Source organism: Eumetopias jubatus, unplaced genomic scaffold, assembly GCF_037043125.1.
Source record: "Eumetopias jubatus isolate StellerSeaLion01/CBP00866 unplaced genomic scaffold, mEumJub1_p1.0 scaffold_2, whole genome shotgun sequence".
In the NCBI taxonomy this organism is placed as follows: Eukaryota; Metazoa; Chordata; class Mammalia; order Carnivora; family Otariidae; genus Eumetopias; species Eumetopias jubatus.
Window position 1 is genome coordinate 111,933,179 of NW_028274808.1, and position 7,930 is coordinate 111,941,108.

Below are 7,930 nucleotides of genomic sequence, written 5' to 3' on the forward strand. Positions count from 1 at the left end.
AGAAACAGTCAACTTAAGGGGTTTACCCACCTCAAGGTGTCTCTGTGGCTTTACTGTCTGAAGTTGCCATCCGAAATTAAATTCTGTATAGCTACTTTGAATAGAAACTCAGATGAGTCAAAGTACATGAAATAGAGCAGTTTGTGTCTAATTCCCACTGTTATAAATGAAGTTAAACCACTGTAGACCTTGGGGGTCTTCTTTTCACTGATGATCCAAAGAATTTATCCTCCCTAATGCTGATAACCATGTTGACCTATCCTTTCCTGTCTAATTCTGTGTGTACTAAAACTAGGTAGTTACAAACAAAACCCCGAGACATAATTTGCATTTGAATGAAATAATCCTGAAATTATTCTGCTTTTTACTGTGGCATTACCTGTGGGCCTCCCACTTGCAATGATTCAGTGCAGATGATGGCCAGAGCTGATTGAAGAATCCTGAAATTGGGGATTCTGATTCCTGATGCAGTCTATATTCCAGTCTTCTACATTAGTTTCTCTTTATTCACAGGTTGGTAAAGAATGCAGGTGGAGATGCTGTGGGCACATTTGCACACATGTTCAAACTGCTTTGAAAATGGAATGGGCAAGAGAGTGGGTATCCAAGTTAAAATCAGGCAGGCATTTCCGATTTCAAGAGACAACTGAAAAGGGAACATCTGTTAGATCCCCTGGGCTGGAGGGCAGTCTGTGTAAGTCTTCATATCTCTGAGTGTGTGCACATTGTGGAGAGGGTGGAGTCTTCCATCCTCAAATCTAAAAAGATTGAGAGATTTCGGAAGGCCCAGATGTGCCAAAGGTCAGAGGGATCAATACACAGACCTTACCACTGGAAGGGGTGGAGGGGGGGAGGGAAGATTCGACTAGAAAATCGCTACAAAAGGGAAGCCAATGAGAGGTAAGGAAGTTTCTGAATAATTAAAAAGTTAAGAATAAGCAAACTCAGCTGCCATGGGGGAAGGAGGTGGGGGATAAAAAAAGCAGTTGATGTGGTAATTAAGAATTTGGTGAGAGCCTGGTCAGGTCACCTCCTTTCTCAGATCAGAGCCCCATCAGAAATTCTTTCAAGTGTCCTTCTGCGTCGCCAAAGATGACAACAGCAAATCAATAAGTGCTTGAAATGAAAGGGTTGTTGGCGAGCCCCCAGGCTACAGATTTCCCGCCGCCTGCCTTTTCTGAACTCCTAGCGTGCCTTTGCACCGCCTCTCTTAAGAAGAGCTACCTTTTATTCCTATTCTCAGGACGAAGGTAAGTGCTCAGTTAGCATATCTATTAAATGTCCGCTCTAGTTCCAGCTCTGCGGGCGCGCCGAGAGAGCGCTAACGCAGTTCGCCAGCCGGACGGCGAGGCAGGAGGCAAGATTGGCCAGGCCGTCAGGGGGCCACACACCTCCGGGGCTGGCCCAGCTTCTCCCACGATTTAGCACTGCGGGGTTACAGCCGAACGGTCTCTGCCAGAGCAAAGGGCCTGAGCGCGACCGCGGCCACCAGAGCGCTCCTGCTACTTCATTTATTTACAAGCAAGCACAAAATCATTAACAACAGGAAAGAACCAATGCTCCAAAATTAACGCTCGGAATCACCGGAAACTCCGTTCTGAGTTCCAGACCGCTCTGCTACCCTTCCAATATTCTTCCCTCCCCTAGTATGTCTCGATTTAACAATCTTTCCAGAGCCCAACATCTCTGGGACGTTTTAATTAGGTAATTCATTAGTGAGTCAATACAGACATTTATATATTCTTTTAGCTCGAGTGGTTAAGTACTAATTTCGAAATGATTATAAAACACCGGAATAAGCAACGCATAATAATTTTAATTTATATGCAAATCAATTGGTTTACCTTAATGCCTCTAAAAAAAAATTATTGTATTGTAGCATCGGGGGTATGGATCAAAGCGACCGAATGGACAATTCGGAAACCGGACCTGGACTAGGGTGAAATTTTAGAACAGCCAACAAATCAATAATGTTTGAGGCAGTTAAACATCTCTAGCCATTGGTATTTACATACTCGCTTGTTGTCAGATAAGGAGCTGGGGAAATTGCTTGCCAGGGCTGAGATCATAATCCAGAGTGAAGAAAGTAAATGATAGCACGCACCCCGTCACAGCGGGCTCTAAAATAATACTGTACCTTTCCCGAATGCTGACTCTTGGGTGAGAGTGAGTTGGTGGAGGTCACCCCCCATTCTTCTTGGTTTTGCCCCAATTTGATCACAAAATTGTAGTCCTCCCCGAGCTTCACAATTTGATTCTTGTTCTAACAGTTGTCACCTGCTTCAAAATATTAGAGGGAGAAATATAACTCAGAATCTCACTAAAAATTCTCTGAACCCATTTAACCAGCACCGCTCTTCTCATGTTGATGGGGGTGGGAGGCTATGTTTAATTCCCTGTGTCCTCCCACACATTAAATTAGATAACCAAAAAGATGGGGGAGGAGGAAGGGACGGCTGTGGGAAATGATCCAGTGCACTGGCTTATTGGAAGGTTATTACCTTTAGACATAGCTTAAAATTTTGGAAAAGTAAAGAGAATGTATTCTTCCGGGGAAAACAAAAATTTGAGAGATTCTAGAACAGTGAGTCTCACTGGGGATTACCAGAAGATCCACCGGAGTTGTTTACGTAAAAGTGTAACATCCTTGAAATTCACAGATACATAAGGTCAGTGTCTCCCCACCCCCCGGCTCCCAGCCCAGGCGATCTGGCCCTTAAGGAGCTGGTACCTTTGATGCTACAATCTTGTTTACATCTGCAGGGCAGGGAATTGCTTGCTTTGCTTGGACGCTCCCTCCACCCCCTTCTAATTTGAAGTAATAGGAATCTAAATACAATCGCCACGGCCCACTCTTCCATTTCTGCTCTGACGAGAGAAAAACCTGAAATCCATGTCTTAAATCAGCTCGGTGGTTTGTAGCCCCCCAGCACCCTGCCTCTCCGCTGCATGCCTAATGTATTCCCTAGTGGTTCTGGGCATTAATTAGTTGTTTAATAGGAGTATGACTAAAAATGTAAAAGAAGGATTAGGAGCGTGAAACGTATGTCCAGCTCCTTCCACACACTCGAGGAGGGAATGAGAATCATTCTGTATCTTCTATTTCTCCAGGAGCCATTAGCATTTCCCACCAGCTGCTCACTTCAGCTGCACTGGCGCTGGGCGAGGCGAAGACCCAAAAGCTCAGCGCGATGTCTGAGGCGGCCGGGACTGGGGTTAACCAGCCCCTGGCGGACGAGACTTCAGACAGAAGGTGGGGTGAGGGGAACGTGAGCTTCCAGGAGCCCCATCATCCCAGACCCGGTTTGCAAACCTCTGAATCTTGAAAGGGGGAGGGGGTTGCACACGCTTATCTGCGCGTCTCTCCAGCGCTGCCCCTTTCTCTTTCCCTTGTCTCTCCGCCAGTCTCTGAATCTTCCTGTCTCTGATTTTCTCACTCTTTTCCCACTTTTCCATGAGATTCCTCATCCTCGCCACCAGATGAAAGGAGGTCGTTCTGCTATGAGCGTCTCTTAATCTCTATAAAATGAAAAGAAAAAAAGGGGGGAGGACATTAACTCATTACTCAGGGGATGGGGAGACAGCAAAAATCGTTGATGGATAGAGATGAAAATATCTTTCTCTGACTACATTCTTTGGTTTGCTGTGACTTTAGATTTCAGTTGTGGGACTTGAAGAAATTTGATTTTCTTGATTCGGCAGGATTTCAAAACCCAGAAATAAAAATTATCGGGCACGGAGGGGAAATAAAAATAAAAACAGCACTTGGGCATTTCCCCTTCTTTTCTCTCCCCTTAAGTATGACTGTCTTGAATTTCCAATGGGTAAAGAGAGAAAGTTCTAGTTTTCATGGATGTTAGGTGGAGGTTAGAAATGGCTTTAAAACGTAGATCTCTCAGTCAGTTTTCTTCGTGGCTGAAGAGGCTAACCCTTTCCATAAAATGAGTCCATCTGTCGACTGTTAGCTATTTCAAAGTGAAGGGATTTAGCACTCAAAACAAATTGAGCAAGTTTGTTTGCCTGTTTTTACTGCTAACTCAAATGAATTCAAAACACGGAGTAATTCAAGAAAACACATAACATGTTCCAGACAGCCCCCCAATGTAGGGAAAGCCCAGCACCTTTGTGGTGACCTGGGTTATTTTAAACGCCATGCTTTTTGTAATGTATATATTTCACACATGTTGTCCCAACAAGTCATTATATTTTCCTAAAATTGAGAGAACTGGTATACTGATTCAGGAAGAACAATACAACTTTTAGAGGGAACTTTATTCTCTATTGAAGACCAAAGGAGAGGGCTCTTTAATGGCGGGCCTGGGAGAGTGTTGTTCCTATGCAGAAATTAATATTTTGATGGGAAAACCAAACCGGGGGCTATGATTGCTTTCCGCCGCTTTCCAAAAACATGCATTATTAACACGAGGCCCTTGAAATTGAAAGAACTTTGTCTAGTATGCCTGGCAGAAGCCTTCACACCTGGTCTTCCAGACGAATCATATTTATAGTCCTTACACCCAAAGGCAGGACAGGGCAAAAATATCCTGCTGGCTACCAAAATACTCGCCCTTGCTCCAGTCAAGAAATCGGAAAATCAGCGTTTAGATGTTAAGGCACAATTTTCGAGTGAAAATGACTCCTCTAACTTCACGTGTTCTTCGATTTTTAGGAGCAAATGTGGATTTGAGGGTAGCTGCCCTTCCCACCCCCACCGCCATCCCTTGCAATTTAATACCATGCTCGCCAGGAACCTTAACCTCGTCATTTTAAAAAATGAGATATCCGTGACCCGGGGTGAACTTGTTGAGTGTAGGTACAGCAGAGGAAATTCTAGACTATGAACGCCCGAGCCTTGCCCAGCGCAATCCTTTTCCTGTACACTGGTCTGTGCCCGACCGTGCCCACCTGCGCACGGACACAGGGCGCAGCGTTCTTGGTCCACCCGCCTTGACCTCGGGCGCGGTGTCCCGGCCGGCAGCGCTGGGCCAAGCATCTCGCCCTTCCCCGGCTGACTAGTCTCGCTAGCTCCCGGCTGTCGCCCTCCCAACCCTCTTTCCCACCCTCCCCACCCCCGCTCGCCCCACTTTTCCTGATTTCTCTTCAGCCATCCTCTCTCACCCCCACTCCGCCTACTTTCACTCCAGCCTCCTGTGCGCCCCTCACTTCACTACCACCCCCACTCCTCAATCCCTCGTTTCCGTGACCTCTTCTCTCAACCCTGCAGGCCTGCAAAAAGGTCACATACAGGCACTTTCCTACTCACACCCCACATGCCTCGCCCCAGACAAACCCATGCGCTCTGTCCTTTGTTCCATTTCTTGGGCCACTTTCCCTGTCCCTTCCTCCGTCCTGGTTTGCTCCCCAGGAGTACGTTTCTGTCTCTCGGACGCCCTGGTCCTCCCCCTCTGATTTATGAGCGCTCCGGGTTCGGCGCAGATTCCTTTTTCTTCTCCTCCATCCCACCCTCCCCTCCTGTCCTCCTTTCCACAGTAGGCTTGCTTGCGCCAGCTGCTCGTCTGCTCCTGTCTCAGAACCCTGCCCGGCTCCCTGCCCCTCTTTCGCTCTCGGGGCTCTTCCTCCGGCTCCCAACTCTCTGGCCGGCCGGCCTCACCGCCCTGCCCTGCCTGGCTCCTCGTCGCCCCTGCCCGCTCCGCCCCGCGCTCGCCCGAACGCTTTGCTCGCTCCTTGAACGCCCGCCGCGCAGCCGGGCTCGGCTGCCCGCCCGCCCGCCACTGTGCAGTGGAGTTTGGTGGAATCTCTGCTGACGTCACGTCACTCCCCACACGGAGACCGAGCTGAGGGAAGAGAGAGGGATGAGAGCGAGGGAGGGGAGAGAGAGTGCGAGACAGAGCGAGAAAGCTGGAGAGGAGCAGAAAGAAACTGCCAGTGACGGCTAGATTCCCGCGGCCACCGCGCACCCGTGGACTCCCTCGGAACTTGGCACCCTCGGGAGCCCCGCAGTCCTCTCGGGCTCAGCTTTCAGGCGCTTGCGGTGCTGCCTGCGCCTCGGCTTGCTGGAAATCTCCCCGGGAAGCGGTGGGACGCGGAGACAGCAGCTCTCTCCCGGTAGCCGGTAAGTGGAGGCCGTCTCTTTCGCAGGGATGTGAGATAATGCGAGTTTGGAAATTTGTTCCACTTTGGAGAATCTTCACCGTAGGTGATTTGTGGTTCTTGGGGCTGCCTTTACCCCCCGAGGTAACTCAGTTGGCAAACAGACCTTGCAAAACCCTGTTCCTCTTGTCCGCAGTCGCTGACACTAGAGTCTATGGGGTTGCTGAAGTCGAGTGGGAAGCGAGACCATGGCTGGCATTTAAAACGAGGTATCTTCCCTTAAATCTCGGTGCCAACACTGCAGGGACAAATCCTCAGGCTGAGGATTAGCATTCTCAAGATAAAGGGCCGGGTACAAAGTTTCAGCTACTGGAAGATTAGCCCCCTTCCCATTGTTACCAATTGGAAAGAAGATTCCATCTTAACTGGCAGTTAGTGACCTCTCAGGCCCAAGCGAATTACCTGGGAGCCAGGCCTGGATGCCAAGCTCAGACAATTACTTTGGATTATAAATCCTTTAAATTGATCACCAGTCAACTCCAGTCTTGCACTTGAGGAGATACGTTTTTAAACGGTAAAGAGGAGAGGACTATTTTCCAAGTGTGGAGTAAGAAAAAAACTATGTTTCTAAATCTGGGACCTACGGTTCTCTTTTAATGCCAATTCAATGACTTTACTTTCCTAGGTAATTTAGAAATCATAAGGTCGTATGTTATTTACTCTTTTTGTGTGTGTATTATGTCTTACTAAACTAAATGAAAAAACTTTTACTATTATGAATTAAAATAATACAGGCAGTCAAACATTCTAAAGTATTTGTATGAAAAAATAATCTGATTTAAAGAGATTCCTTTGCATTTTTTGGCCATTAATAAGAATTAAACATGGTTTTAATATAATTTTGGAGGAAATTTATCTAAAATTCAGATATCAGTTAAGTCAAGGAAACAAAGCACGTAAGTAAAACAGATTGAGGATTTTTATTGGTGTGACATAAAATAAGCATACAAGGTTTCAATAATCAAACATTCCCTAAAAATTAAATAGCTACTTCATTTATGGCATGTTTTACTTTACCTCAGCAAAACTGCACGTAAATTATTCAGGTGCTTTGTTCCTCAAGTTGAGCATGTTTGTCTTCAAGTGCTCCTAAAGCATCAGTATTAATTGGTTTAAAAGAAGGCTTAAACTGGTAAAATACAGAACTGTGTTAGGCAGTATTTTAATTTCCTTAAATGATTACCCACTGCAAATTAATTTACTGGCTAATCTCACCAATTTAGTTCATTTAAAACATATGTTCTTGTGCTGTTTATTTTTAAACTTTCCATTAAAGATTTTGTTATGGGTTAACAAAATAAATGGAAAGGGGAGAAATGTGAAAGGATTTGGAATTATTAGAACTATGTTTTGTCCTGCAATTTCCTCTTATCGCAATCATTAAAAATTATTTTTTTTAAGAAAATTGTTTTATTTCTTACGGCTTTACTGCCTGCCTTGGCCAGTGTGGTTCAGTGTGCTTCATTAACTAAATGGTGCTTTTTAGCATACTCACAATAGAAAACGCAAGTTGGCCAGAACAAGATTGCCTGGCATATACATTCAAACCAGGACAGGAACTTTTGGGGGTGAGAACAACTTCCCATCAAAAAAAGTTGTGCATCTTAATTTGTGAGATTAGCGGTGGAAGCTAGTCCCTAAATCCTACAGCCAAATTTGTCCATTAAGACTTGTCTTCCTTGACAGGGCAAGTTTAAGGATCAGCAGGCAGGAATCGGAGGTTATTTTTAAAAAATTATCTTCCCTAGTTACTTAGATTCAATTCATCTAGTAGGCCTGGTAATTATATGAAGTAAAAAAAAATAAATAAATAATGCAG